The 17,699-nt window shown below is 40.2% G+C and overlaps 1 protein-coding gene across 3 annotated transcripts in view; it reads left to right on the forward strand.

Annotated features, from left to right (window-relative positions):
* The first annotated feature begins 11,153 nt into the window (after positions 1–11,153).
* NCKAP5 (NCK associated protein 5) overlaps positions 11,154–17,699 on the forward strand; it is a 1,002,432-nt gene continuing 995,886 nt past the window's right edge. For all 3 annotated transcript variants that reach the window (XM_035305069.3, XM_078327941.1, XM_035305072.3), the window contains exon 1: positions 11,154–11,566. The gene's annotated coding sequence lies outside the window, so the exon portion shown is untranslated. The remainder of the gene's footprint in view (positions 11,567–17,699) is intronic.

The raw sequence follows: 17,699 nt of genomic DNA on the forward strand, positions 1-17,699 counted from the left end.
ACTGGAATCCCAAATTCCCATTGAAAGACTTTCAAGGATCTCTTATGGAAGATTTACTTCTGGAAATTGAACAACCATCATTGTTCTGCTAGAAATTGGGTTCTGAATCTCAACATATGAAAGACCTTTAAAAATACAACCACTTGTATTTGAGAACTGCCTAGCTTGTTGGATAAAATGGGATTACAGAAATGGGCTAGTATTTTTCTTTCAATTCGTTCTGTACTCTGGCAGTAAGAATTTCCTTCTGAGGTGGATACAGATGATAACCTCCTGATTTGAGTTTGAAGTTTGCACTGTTTCATCTTTGGCTTGTTATAGTCAGAATTGCTCTTTTCACTGTAGAGCCAAATGATTATTTATACTTCTCTAGGATCATTCTTTATATACCATTAGCAATGACATACAAAGCACAAGGGACTGAATATTTACATCCAACATTCTGAAGTGAATATTCTCCCATTGGCAGATACAATTGCTCAGGGCTGTAAGACCTGGTAATAAATAACCATATGTCATGGTGGATTGTATGTTGCTACAGCAATGGCTTTTGAGTAGCTGAAGCTCTGAATCCCCCTGCTTCTTCCTCTGCATCTGAGTGTGGCGAATGGCTGGCTGGGTGTTGCCTGTTAAAGGACCCTGAAAGACAATGAAGAAACATGTCTTTGTTTTTCCTAATGGTCAACTAGTCAGAGTTCTTGTTATAAATGAGTCTTGCTATAACCTACAGCACGGCAGTGTGTCAGGGCTCAGCATAAGAAATATTTCACTATTTGTCATCTAGGGAGATTCTGAGCTTGAGTTTGCCCTGATAATCCTGGGGCAAAAGACACGTTCCCTGGCCTCAATCAGCTGACATACTCGTCGGGGATTAATAGAGGTGCATAAATAGCTATTATAGCAGAGAGAATATTCTCAGTTCTATAAAAATGCATAGAAAGGAATGTAAAGTTCCAAGCAAGAAGGGAGCAATATTGTTCAAGTTCCATCCATTGTACTTATCACATGGCATTTAATAATTTATTTTTCTTTTCCCATTGAATGCAGAGACTGAGGCTCTCTGGGTTTTATCATCTCCAGTGCCTCTCAAAATGCCTGCCACCCGGTAGAATAGATGTCAATAAATGTTTGCTGAATGAATAAATAGATGACTATATTGATTCACTTAGCAAAAGGAAGAAAACCTTTGTGGATGTGGTAAAAGTTGAAAGGCACTAAGAATAATTGGCAGACAGCGAATTTGCAAGAGAAAGCATTAGCGGTGGAGGGCATAGACTGAACAGAGAAGTGGAACTAGGGAAATATAGGACATTTAAGAGAAAAACTAATCCAGTTCGGCTGGAGTGTGGAGTACATGTTTGGGTCCTGGAACTTCCAGGATAAAGCTGAGATGTGCATCAAGCCATGTGAGGTGTCTCCGTTCTCTTTCACTCCCATCCTTAAGGCATAAGCTTCAGCCCATCCATCCTGTCCTCTGATCCAAATGGAGATTTGGGCAGGGATGGAATTCCCCATCATCCCAGCCCATGGTGAATTAGGCATCCTCTTTATCTGCAGTACGTGGCAAATGGTAGAAAAATGTGCCTTCTGCTTGAATTTTCTCATGAATATGTTTCCTCTGTCCATTTACAATTGATTGTAAACTCTTTAAGGTAAAGGGTATAATCGTGTACCTCTCTTTGAATTATGGATTTCCTTATCTTGCACAGGGAAGGTGAGCAACAGCACTCCACTGAGTGTATTGGTGCCCTTTCTGACATTAGCAGTCAGGTTAAAATCTGTCCCAACAAAAAGAAAAATGCAGATTCCAAATGGAGATTTGGGCAGAGTAAGCCTGAGTGATGACAGAGTGAAGAGCCCAAGTGATGTCCATGGTGCCTGAGCTCCTAGATGGTGACCATCACCGTCATCACCATAATGGTGATCGTAATGGCACCGAACTCAATGTGCTCACACTAGGTGTCAGGCACTGTGCTGGCCACTTCACACTGTCATCTCATTTCATCCTCCCAACAACTTGGGCAAGAAATTTATTCTCTCTGTGCCTCAGTTTCCTATCTATAAAATTTGAATAGTAATAGTAGATCCTCCCTCATAGTGTTGTTATAAGGACTCAATCAATTGTTATTTGCTAAAGGCTTAAGTACCACTCTGTAATTGTTGACTTTTTTTTTTTTACTATTACAATCCCCATTTTACAAATGTGGAAATCAAGGTGCAAGAGGTTTAAAAAAAACTTGCTCAACATGACATGGTGGGACTCAGCATACTGACTTCAGGTTAGCAGTTCTATCCCATGAACAAATCTACCCTCTCCTGGGCCACTGATGGTCCATTATGATCGGATCTTTCCTGGTCTCATCCTTAGCATAGTCTCACTGGAGACTGATCCAGACAAATAATCCTCAAGGACTGCTTTTTTCTTTCTGTTGGAATGGATTTTAATCTGACTGCTAATGTCAGAAAAGATACCAGTACACTCAGTGGAGTGCTGTTGCTCACCTTCCTGTGCAAAATACAGAAATCTGTAATTCAGAGAGGTACATGATTACACCCTTCACCTTAAAGAGCTTACAATCCATGGTAAATGGACAGAGGATACATATTCATGAGATTATCCCAGCAGAAGGCACGTTTTCTACTATTTGCCACTTAGTGCAGGTAAAGAGGATGCCTAATTCACCATGAGCTGGGATGATGGGGAATTCCATCTCTGGGGCAGAGGTAAGTATGGTGGGGGGTTGTTGTGCGGTGTGTTTGTGTTTGTATGCATGTGCATGTGTGTGTGTGTGCTTGTGTGAAGAAGCACAGCTCAAATCACTAAGAAAAGAAAACAAGGCAACAAAGGGTAGCTAGAGGACTGAGTATGTACAGCCTGACTAAGACATGGAGTTAGGATTGAGTCTGCAGGTTAAAGTGAGCCCCATGTTCTCATCTGGCACTTCAGAGCACAAGGCCTTTACTGTTTCCATCTTGATTTTTCCTCCTAAGTGGATGTAATTTTTATACTGGTTCACCAAACCAGGAACTCTACAATGTTTGGGAAAAAAGCCTTTCTTATCTCCCCATTGTTCATTTCCAAGATGTTCTATCCATGCTAAATAAAACGCTTCTAACGTCTGTGCGTTTGGGTCAGTATTCTTCTAAAGGTGAAGAATAAAAGGACTCAGCCCTAGAAGAATATCCTCTAATTACTATCTCGCTATTTTGATCTTTGACTTCGAAGTAAAAGGCTTCCCTTTGGTCATTTATTGATTTCCTCTTTGAAAGTTTTTTGTTCCCATATATCATCAATTTGCACACATCCTGTCAGACCCCTGTACTCGATTGCTATTATAAATTTTTCCTTCTTCTCACACATTGTTCAAGCAATTTTCTGAGTTAAAACAGATAAATAAGCAACTATTTATTTATTTATTTCAGATGTCTTTGCTGGACCTGAAACCGCCATTTCCTAAACTTACCATATTTGTATAGTCAAAAATTATTTCTGACTTTCCTGGGCTTGCATTTAAATTTTCTTTGTTTTTTTTTTTTTTTTCCTGGGAAGTGTCCTAGTCTGCTTTTCTTAAATGCCTTTCCCATAATTTAATGAAAAGGGACAAAAGTAGAAAAGCGGTAAGACATTGAAAAATGGCCAATGGGGAGGGAAGAAAAATGCCCTTTACACATAGTAACTTTGAAAGATTAACTTTTCAAGTGCAACTGTACATATAAAACTATTATTGTTTTTGCTGCTTTAAAAGCATAGGATAAGAGTTATCTTTAAGATGATTATTAAGACTATTAAATTATTATGTGTACCTTTGTTATTATGTCAGTTTAAAGGTTTATTACACTAGGTAAGTCCAGGGAACATATTAGCTGGTGAGCTGGTTGTTTTCTGGTTTCAGGTGCAATGGAAATTCAGCCACACTTTATTCAGAAACCCTAGAGAACAACTAAATGGTGCTATTCACCATTACATAGGGCTTCTCTTAGCAACCAATTTTTTTTTATGCAGCTAAAGATAAAGTTAGTGGGAGCCTCAATGTCTGGTTATAATGTATTCAAAGCCAGAGTACTTGAGAAGTCTGTGAGTAAGAATGTTCCAGTTGTCTTGTGTTGGTAGCCTTAATCCAGGGATGATAATGAAGGGAAAGGAATGAACATGAACTAGGGACCACTAATAAGCCAGGCATTTTTACATTTTATAATCTCTGTATTCCCTACATAGCCACATTTTACCTTCTTTTCTTTGAGTTGAAGACTCTGATGCTCAGAGAAGTCAAGCCACTTGCTCAAGGTCACACAGCTAGTGTGTGTGACCAAGTAGAGGCTGACTTTAGAGTCTGACTGTAAGGACTGTCATCCTTCCACTGGAAACCATTGCCTCTAACTGAATGGAAGGGTTTCTTTATTGGTAGGAAAGAGATATATTATAGGATGGGGGTATAGGTGGGGCTCCTGGTCAACATGAAAATAAGTCTTCAGAGATACTTAGGCCCAGAATCTCTCACTTCTCTCTTTCTCCTCCCCTTCATGGCTACCTCTAGGCCTGTCATTTTTATTTTCCCAAGCCCTGATCTCGGGAGAATTAACATTATCAGTGAATAGCCAAGGAAAGTTCTGCGGACAAAAAATGCCAATCAAAAATAATTGTGATCTTATCATTTCAAGATCACAAACACTTGTTTGTTTTTGAAGGTACTGCCTTGACAAAAAAAAGTCAATCTGTATAGCGTGCTTTAGCAAAGCGTCTTCCTGGGCAAAACAAACAAAAAGCAATTACTAGAACATCTCTATGAAAGTAGGTATCTGTATGGTCCTATATAGAGGATGAAAGGAAGACATCCTAACTGCTGGAGAAAGAAGCAGAAGACCAGGCAGGGCAATAAAATGAAGGCAGACAGAGCCAGAACTCTGTGTACAATTGTTCAACCCATATAGCCCAGGACAGTGTGTGGCCATGAATGGCTAGATAAACAGTGTTTAGGAGCCAGACTGCCTGGGTTTGATGTAAGCTCTCTCACTATGTCATTGTGACTGAAGAGAAGCAACTGTGCCTCAGTTCTTCTATCTGTAAAACGGGAGTAATAAAGGAAACTATCTTCATAGAGTTATTCTATCCAAGGCACTTGGAACAGGGCTTGCTAAATAGAAAGCACTGTGCACAAGTTGGCTTTCAAGCATGCTATTGAAGTGCTTTCTCAACTAATCAGTATCCAGTCTTTGGAGGATGCAAGCACTCATTATGATTCTATTTGTGACAATAATTAGGAAGAACTGCTTATCAAATATGCATTTCAAAATTGCATAGCAATTGTTTCATTTATCTTTCATTATTTCCATGAATTCTTCAGTGGACAAGATAAAGTGAAAGTTGTAACTATATTTGTTTTCAGCACCTACCACCGTATATGGCATACCATCTGTGAATTTATAAAATATTAGTGAATTGTTTATTGAGCCTTAATCTTCTAACAACTGTTTAAATGTTGGTGCTTTAAAGTACTGTCATTGAATACAAATACAATTTAGAGTCTTTCTCAGTCTTTCTCTCTCTCTTTTCTGGCCATAAATCATTGTCTATTCACTGGGTAAGCAACATCTGAATTTCCTGGTGCTCAGTGGCCTACCGATTTCACTAAAAGGTTGTCTCATCCAGCTCTGAATATGGAGTCTGGTTTCTGAATGGCTGGTAAGATTTATTTTCCCTGGTGGTTGGAGCTGGTATATTTTGCCAAGACAAATCCCCATGTGACAAAGGAATAAATACACAGGAAAGAATCATTTGCATAAAGTAAGTGCCCATCAATAAACTCTCTTTATTTTGTTATCAAAGAAATAGTGCTGTGCCCTTATCCATCAGCAGAGAGCCTCTCTGACCTTTCTCACTTCAGTTCACACTGGATTGCAATACCTCACCAGCAGCCAATCTACTCTGAAATCAATGTCCTGGTTTCACACCCAGAGACATTGACCTCCACAAGCAGTGGACTTGTGCAGCAGAGGAGGTTGCCATTAGAGGTGGCGTGTCATGCAGCCTGGTCCAATCGGCTGCTAGCATGAGCTTCTGGCTTGCTTACTTGCTTTGTGTTGTTTAATTCAGAGTTGGCAAGAAGGCTTAAGGAAAAACAAAGGTTGGCAGGAAGGTTTAAGGAAAACATACATAGAACAGAGTTTAAACCTTGGCCTTGCCAATTTCTGACTGTGACTTATGTGAGCAAAAGTTTTGACTCATCTGAGCTTCAGTTTATAAATTGGTAAAATGAGGATAAATCAAATTGACTGTATAGCATTTTGTGAGGACCAAAAAAGGCAAGACAAGTAGTATCTAAAATAATACTTGCCACATGGCAGGTGTTAGTCAAATGCTTTTTACCTTGTTTGTCTCTTCTTCTTCCCTTTCTTCCTCCCTTTCTTCCTCCCTTCCTTCTTTTTTTTTTCCTTTTCCTCTCTCTTCCTTCCTCATATGTGATATTCCATTTGCCCAGGGCTTCTTGTGTGATTCTAAATTATAGCATCTAGGGCCTGTATTAGGAAACCATACCTAGGGATCTAAGGTATGGTTTCCTGGCTCCAGAATTTTAAGCATCAACCTAAAATTTTCTCATCACCCTTCAGCCTCTCTTTCTAGCCACGGGAAACTCCTCAGCAGAGATGAAGTTATTAGCTTAGTTCTTTAGGGCTCATCTCTCTCTGAAACTTAGTGATCAATTTATTTTACCCCTGAGACTACTCTTGTTATCTTTGGGCAAAATCACCAGCAAGCAGAGAAGTTTGACCTCTTCAGTAGATGCTCAATACATGCTTGATAAGGTGGAACTGAATTGACCTTGTTCCAGGAGCTCAGGGAGTATGAGATACTGATTCTGTGAACTAGATGTTTTAGGAATCCTGCTAATCGAGTATATCAACACACATGGCTTCCAGAAAGGCGGCTAAGTGTCACATTAAGAGCTTGGGCTCTGAAATCGTAATGGCTCTGCTCTGTGTCCTCCAACAAATTTCTTAAGCTCTCCGAGCTCAAGTTTCCCCTTCTGTAAAATGGTGAATAGTAAGGTGGTTTTGGAGTAAGTTAGAAATGGCCCTCAGGGCTCTTAGCACAGAATCTGTCAATACAGTAATAGGAACAAATTGTGGCCAGTTCTCGGATGATCCGAAAACCACCTGTTATGGGCTGAATTATGCCCTCGGATTCATATGTCGAAACTCTAACCCCTGTTTCCTCAAAACGTGACTATATTTGGAGATAGGATTTGAAAACAAGTAATGAGGTCACATGGGTGGGCCTTAATCCTGTATGACTGGTGTTTTTGTAAGAAGAGGAGATTTGAGCAGACATGCAGAGGGAAGAGCGCCATGTAAAGATATGGAGAAAAAGACAGCCATCTGCAAACCAGGGAGAGAGGAGAGGCCTCAGAAGAAACTAACCTGCTGATACCTTGATTTCAGATTTCTAGCCTCCAGCATTGTAAGAAGATAAATTTTGGTTGCCTAAGCCCTGCAGTCTGTGGAACTTTGTTATGGCTGCCGAAGCTGGCTCATGCCCGCCCCATGCTGAGACTGTTTCTTACTAGCCCTGTGATCCTGAGCAGGCCTGGCATTCCGGATAGGCTCCATCAAGGAGAGTCTTACTGAATGTAACCAACCAAATGTCCTGTTTTGGCCTTTCCTCCAATTTTTTTTTTTTTTTTTTTTTTATTCCCCAGTGAACAATAGGCTGGTTGTGCCACAGGCAGGCTTCCTGCTTCACTGTGGAGAAGCCCCTCGCTGGTGTCTCTTCAGCACCGGTATGGTAATTCACTCTCCGTTTGCCTTGATTTGCTTCTGTATTTCCTGAGGACTCAAGTGGCCTGGGCTTTTGACTATTTTCTCAGTGATTTGGCCACTTCTTTGTGGGAGTTCTGGTTTGCTGGAAACAAGGACTTTGTGGCTCCATTTATCTTCTTGGATTCCGACCCTTTGCTTGATGGACCGAGGTTTGTCACATGAGCCCTGTGTGTTCTCTGAGCTTCCATGGCTCCTGCGCTGTCTATGATTGACAGGAAGTCAAGTGTACTTACCCCAAAGTTAATCTTGGGTATAGTTGGCATAGCTGTGTCTGTGCTACTCATGAGAAAGTTAAGGTCTAGTCAAGGTCAGTGCCTGAAAAGCCACAATCATGAATTTGGTTTGCTTCTCTGCAGCACAAAGACCTTTCCATTCCTACATATCACCCTTCACTTTGCTGTCCTGGCTCTGGTCTTTTCTATGACCTCCAGAACCCACCAGATCACTCTAATAGATCATTCGGCATTCCCAGAACATGGTTTCTTGTTTTGTGTCTATGACTCATCATATACCCATTCTGGGCTCCCTATTGGCCAGCCCCAATCCAAGGAACCTGTGACCTATTGATACGTTAACTCAGAGAGTGGACAAAGAAGGGTAGCACAAGCTTACAAGCTCCAGGAGGCAGTTGAAACAGGATTACTTTGCTATTTCCTGGACACCGAGAGCTGCTCACACCTGCCTCTCCTGTGTAACAAGATTACTAGGATGCATACTAAAGGTCTGTAAGTGACAGAGAGGCATCTATGTCCTGGGAACTAAGAATTCTTAGATCTCTTTGAGGAACAATGACTAAGCCATGTGTCCTTTGCAACAACAGATTTCCTCTTGGTGCGGCATGCTCAATGCTGTGCATGAAGGTAGCTCATATGGGTAAGACAAGGAATTAGAACTTGGGTACTTAAAATACCTCTGGCAGTATAAAAGTAGACTGGAACCAGGAGAATACCTTGGAGTCAGTAGGCAAGTCAGAATGGGAAATCATTTGGGCAGTTGAAAGTAGGAACTTGTATGGCAAAAGGAAGTATGCAACCTGGACATATTGTTTTATTAATTTTCTGAGAAGTCATTCATCACTTCTTGCCTCAGTTATCCTTCTTAAAATAAGAATAGTTTGGATCAGCCAGTCTCTGAATTCTCTTCTATTTCTAGAATGCTAATCTGTTTTACTTATTAAACACCAGTGTCAGAGCACATTAGCAGTCCCGCTAACAGACACAGGATACCAGCAACACGAAGTACTTGACATTCAAGACCAACTTCTCTTCTGAAAGGGAAACGTCTCTGTATGGTTTCTGCAAAGGCCAGAGCAGGCCAAAATCCAGGTGCAAGTGTAGGTCTTTGAGAACACCTTTAGGAGCAGAAGGTGACCCATGCCTAATCATTCAATGGTATTCTAGTAGTTTCAGAGTTATCAGACCTCACAGCAGTGAGTCAGCAGTGCCTTTGAGATTTGGGGCTGAATTTAACGACATAAAACCCTGAATCATGGTTCTAGAATAACTTTAAAATAGATGATGGTTATATTCATGGAGCTTTCTGCCCATAGAATGGCAGGGGGAACAGACTGTATGGGAAACTAAATCTCTTTCTGAACCAGTCAGAGGAAGTATAGCCACATAAGAAACAGTGAACCATCAGCTCAGGACACAGCGTTACCACCTACCACATCATTCCCACCTCCGGTGTTGGCTGGAGAGATCCCCCTTCCTAAATCACCCTTCTCAGCCATCTTAGTGGCTCCAAAATCTAAGGCAGGACATTGCACAAAAGTAGGGCAAGTATTTGTCACCCACACCCTTAGTATGCTCCACCCAGGGCTTTTCAATTCCAGCCATGTGTTGAATCAGATTAGATATATACTACCTCTCTCAGAACCAGCTAGATAATTTGTCAGGCCTGATGCAAAATGAAGTCATGGGCCCCTTGTTCAGAAGTTAAGAATTTAAAGATGATGCCAGTACAGCATTAGTCCACGTACAGGTCCCTTGTAGGCACAGGACTGTGTGTGACTGTGCAGGTTGTATACCCATGGGGCTCACCCTGATCCTTTCCCCCTGTCTTCTGCTCCTCTGCTTTCCTGCTAAAGATGCCTGTTGACTCAGGGTACTGGTTTTAGTCTCTGGGTGGTTCAACAAATCCACCGAAACAACTTGCATACATCATTCTTGTGCCGTCTTGTTATGAACCACAGACAACTTTATTGAAGCCAGGAAAAGGCATCAGAACAAATTTGACAATGTTCATTGGCTCCTGTTTTCCAGAGAGAGGCAACCTTGGGATGCTGAGATCTTACTAGATACACTGAGTGCAAACCAGGGGTTCTTAATGAGGAGTGACCTCAGGCTTACCTGAGATGTCCAGGGATTCTAAATCTGTAAATCTAATTTACATATGCTCTTGAAAAGTCTTCTCAGCCAACAATGGTAAAGAAGTATTTGAAAACGATGCCATTTATTTGTTATTTTGTATATATTATGACTTGTTTTATCATTTTTTGATTTTTTTGAGACATACATGCATATCTGTGTGTGTGTATGTGCGTGTGTGTGTGTTTGTGTGTGTATGTGTGTGTGTTCCTTTTCCCACCAGCTTGATGTTAGAATCTGTTTAGATGGACTTTTTTTCCCGAGTGTTTTAAACTTCAGTGTGGTTTGCAAGTTCTGTGTGGTAATGATTATCTACTTTGACTCAGAGTGAATTTATTTGTGTGACTGGATCTAGTGGAGGTCACAAACTAATTATTGCAGCCAACCAAGAAAAATAAAGAGAATGAGAAAATGCCACAAGTATTGACAATATTTATTGTAGCATATGGCTAATGTATAAAGAGGTAATAGAACGATGTATCTCAGGGGATCATTCAAAAGGAAAATTACTTAAATTAACTTTTCAGGCAAACCGAATTATGCATTATACCCCTCCTGTAATGCTATACAAAGTCAATGTTTGTGAAGAGTAGAACTGGCGGCTATAAATCAAGCCTTTCAGAAGAACTGTTGTGTCTGCAGGGATTTTTTTTCCTTTGCTTTTTTGGCATTTAGATGAATGAAGAATTTTCTCAGCAAATTATTAATTACTCTTTCTTGCCTATAGAATTGAGTTCACTGTAGTTATGTAGGAGTCAATGGTATTCAAACTGCAGCTTTTGATGAAGTAATCGGCTGCTTCTGGGGCCTCTTTCAGCTGCCCTGGGCGTGCTTCACATGTAAACGACTGCCAAATGGATTCTTTCGACATTCCAGCCAATTAAAATACATTTAAAGTGCAGCTGGTGGAGAGGCAAACCATGCGATTGTGCGGAGAACTTCAGGGCAGTGAGACAAAAAACAAACTTTGTGGAAGCCGGCTCCTGCAGCCCAGCAAGGCGTTCGTCCGGGGGCAGCGGAGAAAGTCATAAAAAGAGGCTATCTTTAGCTCCCGTCAGAATCAAAGATGACACTTTGAGCACCACCTTACAGGACACAAAAGAGGGAAGCATGTTTGTTAGGGTGTCAGTTTTCTCTCTTTGCCTCTTGAAACTCTGTGTGTTGGCTGGTTGCCCAATGTGGTGCCGCATACAAATGTTGACAGAACACAGAGATGTTTGTTAAACCCGGCCTGGGGAAACCAGTGATTAAAACTCTTGAAGGAAGATCCGAAAACCCCAGGAACTCTCCTCAATAGCATTAGAACATTGATCGAATGAAAGAGAAAGCTATGAGTGGGCTAAAGTGAACCATTCAGCGTCCCTGTCTGCTGTGCCTTCTCGGTAAGGACAGAATTTTCTTTTCTTTTTTTTTTTTCCTTGAATGTTGATGTTGGTATAGAGAAAAGCACCCAATGTGTTAAGTGCTCTGGTCTAGAGCTCTGATTTGCAGAGTGCAGAGTTTGCCTGTGATTTTTCTGGAGGACATGAAGGGATCACACTCACTGTGTAAATAGACACAGGGCATTACACGGCACGTGGTGTATGTGAGTGCTTTTTCAGAATTCAGGATGGTACATTTTAAAATGTTTGCCTTTGCTGACCTAGCCCAGTACTTGCTGCTGTGTATCCAGGTGTCTGGAGATTAATTCCTTCTAGGAACCAACAGTTAGGATGTATATGCCTGATTAATTTTTATTTTCATGTTGTCTGGTTCATTCTGCAGCCAGCCCCACACTATGCATGTGAATAGTTGTTGTTTTTTTTCTTTTTTCCCTCTTCCTGGGTTAATACTCAGCCAGACCCAAGCATTCTGGTTCACTAAAGCAAAGCCAAAATATTTGGAAATGCCTTGCTTTATCCTGATTTTCACTGGGGAAGCTGCTGACTTGGGAATTCTCTCTGAATCATCTTTTTCTAATATTTTAAGGAGGCAGGTGCAGTTGCATGAATTCTGCGGTGCTGCAAGTTCAGTAAATACCCAGCTCTTGGAATTTAAGATACTCAGATGCCGATCTTAAATTCCTAAGAATGCTAAGTTAGCGTATGGCTGAGCAGGGGCATTGATTCCTACCCATCAATTGACCAGTGAAAGACATACACAGTTCCTGATTGTTTCCTATCTTAGTTTGTCACTGTAGGCCCTTTCTGGCTCCACTTTTGTTCATTGCAAACAAAGAATCTTGCACATTTCACGGTGAAGGATCACATTGCAGCATCCCGAACTCAGTTAAATGTGCTTTATTAATCTTTAATGTGCCAGTAGCTCTGAGGTTATGCCAAGCTGAGACTTTCCAAAATTCTCCTAGCTACCTGCTGCCAAGATAAACGGTGGTAGGCCCAGAAGGGGATATTTTAAGGAAACTTGCAACGGCAAAGTTTTACCCATTCAGTTTGTCCTGAGTCAATGAAAGAAACCTTAAAAGAGATTTCAGAAAGAGCTGCCTCAGCTCTATACCCTCTGTGTGAGAGACCTACTGGGGAGAACCCACCTCCTCACACACACAATGATCTATGCTCCAGAGGAGGGAATAGGCATTCTGCTGTGTGCCTGGTGGGTTGTGTTTACGAAATGGGTGCTGTGTGATAGAGACATGTGTGAATGCAGAAAGCTTTCCTGTCTGTGGTTGTGTTTGAGCCCAAAGAAAAACAGGGCTACGCAGGTGGTGTGCTGCCTGTCCAATGCAACCATTTCAGACATAACAGCATCAGAGATGCATGGTGGCCACAGAAGCTCATTTAGACAAAAACACAGCTTTGCAGAAAAGAAAAGTGGGATGGCACGCCTCTGAAAATGGGGCAGTGGAGGTGACCTAATGACTCAGAGGACGATGTGAACCTGTGACTGATTGGCCAGGTCCTGGAGAACATAAGACTGTGACCTCCCTTAGGGCTCTGAGTGGCTCATCAGGTTAATGCAGAGTATATGGTGTCATCATCATTTTGTGGGGATACAGGTAAGAGACAAAAGGGACTCTGCCTTTGGACACAAGTCCTGTAAGCGGGAACTTTGATTGCCAAGATTGCTAAAAGAGGAGCATGGAATTAGAGCTTAGAGGAGTTCCAAGGTCCTTTCTGATTTTGAGTCAGTCACACAAAGACTTTGTAAATATGGGCAGGCAGTAATGAGGGGATCAAGAGAGAAGGATGGTGTCAGTTAATCACGTGGTTTTGTTGGCTTTAAAGTCAAGTCCAGTCTCCTTCCTATGGCCTAGAATAGGGGTTGACAAACTACAGATCACAGGCCCAAATCTGCCACCATGTGTTTTTTGTAAATAAAGTTTTACTGAAACACAGCCACACTCATTTGTTTACATTAGGGCTGAGTAGTTGCAACACAGACTCTATGGCTCTGAAAAGCCTAAAACATTTACCACTGAGCTCTTTAAAGGAAAAGTTTGAGAGGCCAGACATATAGAACAACGCTTCTAAACTATGATGAAGGACCTGTTTTGTGTTTTAAATTTCTGATTTGTTATGCACTGATAGTTTCTTTAAATATAATAGAAATGTTGCATGAATGTTGGTGGTGATGTCATATTGTTACAAAACTTCTAAATATTTATTCTTAATTTTTGTACTTATCATAGATCTGCCACAAATAGTTTGCATATTGTCTCTAGTTCCTGGACCACATTTTGAGAAGTTCTGGTCCTTGCTTAGTTTTCTAGCCTCATAGTGTGCTATTTGTCCCAAATTTCCAAAGATGCTGTCCTCTCTTATGGGTGAAATCAACAAACCCTGCCCCATCTTTGGGCCTTTGCTGCTGATGTTTGCTTTACTTGAAAGGCTTTTTCCCTGATTCTTCTCTTAGCTCCTCCTTTCCTTTAGGTCTCTGTTTAAATTCATTTTTGTTGAAGGAGCCTTTTGAAAAAAGTCCATCTGAAAAATCTTTCCTCATCTTTCATCACTCTTTTTTTATGGTATTTACTGCAATCAATACTTAACTTGTTTATTTATTTGTTCATTTCTTATTTGTTTCTCTGTTTTGGTCAGGATTCAGTAACAACGTAGTCTATTTCAGCTAGTTAAAGGAGAAAGGATTTGTGTACTGGTTTGAGCAGGCATTCCTTCCTTATAGAATAAATCGGGGAGCAGGCGGAACTTACAACTATGTATCTGTCACTATCACAAAGCTGGGACTCAGGAAGCTGATGGTCTCAGTCCATTTTTGTTGTTGTTGTTGCATATAACAGAAAAAAATGCCCTGAAACTGGGTAATTTATAAAGAAAATAGATTTATTTACAAATTCATTACAGTTATGGAGTCTGGGAAGTCCAAAGTTGAGGGGCCACCTCTGTCTTGCTGATGGGACTCTGTAGAGTCCCGAGGTGGCGCAGGGCATCACACAGTGAGAAGCCTGAGCATGCGAGCTCAGCTCTCTCTTCCTCTTCTTATAAAACCACCAGTCCTACTTCTGTGATAATCCATTAATCCATTAACCAATTAATCCATTAATCCATGAATTGTTCCATTTATGAGGGAAGAACCTTTATAACTCAGTTACCTCTTAAAAGGTTCTACCTTTTAATATAGCCACTTTGAGGATTTTATTTCAACATGAGTTTTGGAGGGGACAGATATTTAAACCGTTGCACGAATGCTACCACCACTAGCTCTAGGATCACGTTGCCTCTGCTCACATCTCCTCCACCAAAACAAGCATCTTTTTTTCTTGAAACAAGTGAAGCTAGAGATAAGATATTAGGGCCATTGCTATAGATGTTGCGAATTACATGAAACCTCTGGCAGGAACAGCAGAAACTGAGCACCTAGAACTCCTGATCTTCATTCTGACTTTCAAATCCCACTAATAGAGGTGTCCTGGATGAAATATGAATCACAACAGAGCTCAAGCTATGAGGGAGTTAGGGAAATACCTGGCTTAAAATCTTAGTTTTATGAGTCTCTAACGATGAAATGGAGTCTCTATTATCTGCCTGCATCCTCTACTTGAAAGTAATCTCCATGAGGGTAGGGACCTTGTTCATCACCCTATACCAGTGCTGAGATTAGTGCCTGCCACATGAAATATGCACAATAAATGTTGATGCTATATTTATGCATTCATGAATGGAAGACACACTTTCTTGAAGTCTGTGGTTTGTAATAAGGTAGCATGAAGTACACACAAGGGAGATTCATATATATGAGTTAGCCTGAGAAAGAGCTCTGAGGTGGGACATGGAGACTATTTTTAGGTAACAATCTCACCTTTGAAACATACCTTGCTTTTCAGAACTGAAATATATTCATATAGCTGCCGTTAGTCAGTGTGCTCAGGAATGGGAGTATTCAGGTTACAGCTAACACTATCATTTGCTGAGGGCTTATTATAAGCCCTGCACTACGCTATATGCTACACATGCATTATCCCATTTAATCTGCACAAAAATCCTGATGCAGCAGGTATTACTTGTATTTGCAGAGAAGAAGTAGAGGCTTTACATGATAAAGTGGCTTCCCCAAGTCACAAAGCTGTTGAGTGGTGGAGCCAGATTTAATACCATGATTTTCTGAAATCCATGTTTTAGTTCTTAACCTCCAGTTATCATCCCACATACAATTTATCTTTCTGGTTGTTGCACATTCACTGAGGAATCTTCTGTTTTGTTTTCATCTTAGTGGCTGGTTAATCTATTGCATTAATCTACTTTGTGCAGTCTATTTATCTGGACTGAGATATCCATACAGGGCTCTGGATCATTGCTAAATATTGCTGAATATCAACAGTGAATCTGTAGGTCTATAGATGAGTGTCTAGAAGAGGTAGGAGAAAACTCATGCTGCAGTGATTAAGAGTAACAAGAATGTATACACAAGGTAGTCATTTTTCTGTTAGAATGAGAATCCTAGATAATAGAATATTTCTCTTGTAATTGGACAATGCTTCACCCTCATGCTGTATGTTTGGTTAAAATTTTTAAGTCTTTGGTTTCTGTCAGGTTGAAATTCTATGTAACATTATAGTCATTAAAGAGTGATACTTAGTATTAGCAGTGACTTCGTGATAACAAAAGAATGAGTTGGAATTGATTTTATATTTTAAATTTTAGAGGACTCAAAAAGATATCTCTGAAGAAAGAGGATCTGGCCAGAGGTGGGGCACCCAAGAAATATTACTTGACAACAATGTACATGATAAAATAAACCACTTAAACCCCTGTTTGTAGTTTCTAAGAATGCTAGAAGTGGTGGAGTAAGGACCTCTGAAAATCTGCTTCTCCAAAATAGCAAGAAGACACTGACAAAAATAGCCAAAATCAATGTTTCTGGAACTCAGGAAATTAAAGAAAGGCTTGCAGTAATCCAAGGAGCATTTATTCAGGGGAAAAATTAGCTGAATCTCAGCAAGAACAGTGAGCTGTATGGCATTTAACTTGCCCTATTTTAATTCCCCTCTTCCTAGCTTGAAAACTAACAATTTTGTGATTACAGGAGCTGTGTAAACCAGTAGCCTAGTCACTACTAGGTCACTACTATTACCAAGTATCACTGTTTAATGACTATAATGTTAAATAGAATTTCAACCAGCCTAGCAACTACTGGAAGGGACAAAAGTTTATTCCCCTCCAAATTGTCATAATTTGCCCTTTCCGCCAACTCCCTGCAAACTCCCACTCTCAGGTCTTATCTTTATTTTACCTGACTCAGAATTTATTAAGTGCATAATTCCTTTTCCTTGGGACATTCATATGTTAAATGTACAGATGAGAGTTCAAGAAATAGGATACCAATATAAAAAAGGAAAGATAGGAAGGAACAGAAAGAATATTTGAAGAAATAACAGCTGAAAACACGCCACATTTGATGAAAGACATACATCTACATATCCAAGATGCTCAATAAACTCCAAGTAGGATAAAATTACAAAAGAATATTATTTAACTAGAATATATAAAAAAGCTTATAACTCAACTATAGAAAGACAACACAGTTAAAAAATGAGAAAACAGTTCAAATAGTCATTTCACAAAAGAAGATATACAAATGATCTATATGCATAAAATATGCTCAACATTATTAGTTTTAGGGAACCACAAAAACCAAATTAGTTACCACTTTTTACCTACTAATATGGCTATGATAAAAAAGATGGATGATAATAAATGTTGGCAAGAATATGAAGTTAGAACCCTCATACATTGCTGATGGGAATGTGTAGCCACTTTTAAAAGAGTTTGGCAGTTTCTCAAAATGCTAAATGTAGTGTTTCCATATGATCCATCAGGTCCACTACTACATATAGTCCCAAAAGAACTATAAATATATGTCCACATTAAACTTGTACATGGGTGTTCATAGCAACATTTTGCACACTTGCCCAAAAGTGGAAAGAACCAAATGACAATCAGGTGATAAATGGATAAAGGAAATGTGGTATATTCATACAATGGAATATTATCTAGCCATATAAAGGAATAAAGCACCGATTTATATACCACATGATTGATCTTTGAAAACATTATGTTAAGT

This window comes from Callithrix jacchus, chromosome 6, assembly GCF_049354715.1.
Source record: "Callithrix jacchus isolate 240 chromosome 6, calJac240_pri, whole genome shotgun sequence".
Classification (NCBI taxonomy): domain Eukaryota; kingdom Metazoa; phylum Chordata; class Mammalia; order Primates; family Cebidae; genus Callithrix; species Callithrix jacchus.